Here is a 1718-nt window from a genome sequence, read left to right on the forward strand (position 1 = left end):
TGAACAACAAACTGAAGTCGTGTTGGGTATGATTTGAGAGATGGGGGGAGAAGGTGTAGAAATTTGAACCTTGTCAAACTTGCTTTTCTGTGACTGGTCAGGCCACAGAAAAAGTTTAATGTAAGAGGAATTGTATGTTAATCAACTCCAAATGTGTTTACCTTCTGGAAAAGTTTAATGGACTTTTTGAAAGCTTTAAGTTTCTATGTTTGCTCATATGTTTCTGCAAATCCTTTCTATCCTGCATTTTCATGGTGAACATTAATGGCTGTCTGACAACCTATAGTCATAGTGTACTCATTGAGGGCTTATGTAAGATATGGGGAAACCTAGACATGAACACATATCTAAGCTTGATTTTTGGATATTTCCCCCAGGGAAAACTCCAGGATGGAGGCACAAGCAAAAGAGATATGATGATTCCTTTGGATCAAGCTCCCAGGTTTAAAGCCAGTCTCCTGTGAGCCCAAAGTCTTTGGGAAACTTTGAACCACAGGTGACACAAACTTTATTATCTTTTCACAAGCCCTAATATTGCCCCTCATGTTTTTAGGTTTTGACCCTGCTTCTCACTACATTTAAAACAAAAACTGAATCTATCATATATAGATAAGAGAAGAATTTATAAATAAACGAAAGATAAGAGTATTGTGTGATATGAAATGAATAATTTTGATTACATTAAAATAGAAAGGTTTTATACAAATAAAACCAAAATAGCCAAGAGCAGGAGAAAAGGAGAAAATTGGGGGCAATTTTTTTATAGCCAGTTACTCAAATAAAGGCCTCATATCTCAAATATATTAAAACTGGGACAAATTTATAAGAACATGAGTCATTGTGCAATGGATAAATGGTCAAAGGCTATGAATAGGCAATTTTTGGAAGAAGAAATAAAAGCTATATATACTCATAGGAAAAATGCTCTAAATCATCATTGATTAGAGAAATGCAAATTAAAATAATTCTGAGGTACCTTCTCATACCTATCAGATTGGCAAATGTGAGAGAAAAAGGAAATGATAAATGAAGGGGATTATGGGAAAAATTGGGACACTAATGCACTCTTGGTGTAATTGTGAACCGATCCAACCATTTTGGAGATCAATTTGGAATTATGCCCAAAGAGTTATAAAACTGGGTATACCCTTTGGCCTAGAAATACCACTATTAGATCTGTTTCCCAAGGTGATCACCTTGGAAAAGGGAGAAAAGGGGAATGGAAAAGAACCTATTTGTTCTAAAATATTTATAGCAACTCTCTTTCTGAGGGCAAAGAATTGGAAATCAATGGGATGCCCATCAATTGGGGAATGGCTGAAGAAGTTATAGTGTATGATTGTGCTATAAGAAATGACAAGGGGGGGGTGGCTTCAGAAAAAAGCATTGAAAAATACAAAGTGAAACAAACAGAACCAGGAGAATATTGTATACAATTGGCAGAAATATTGTTCAAGGAGTAACTGAATAACTACACTATTCTGAGTAATGTAATCATTCAAATTAACTACAAAGGACTTATGAAGGAAAATACTATGTACCTCCAGAGAAAGGACTGATATATGATAGTGTGTATTTTATGGTTCTATACACAACACACACATATATATCTAATGTTTACTTTCTCTAATGCGGAGTTAGGAGGAAGGGAGGGAGATAGACAACTCAGAATTCAAAATGTACTTAAAAACAAATAAGTAAAATTTTTAAAAAGACAT

Source organism: Dromiciops gliroides, chromosome 5, assembly GCF_019393635.1.
Source record: "Dromiciops gliroides isolate mDroGli1 chromosome 5, mDroGli1.pri, whole genome shotgun sequence".
NCBI lineage: Eukaryota > Metazoa > Chordata > Mammalia > Microbiotheria > Microbiotheriidae > Dromiciops > Dromiciops gliroides.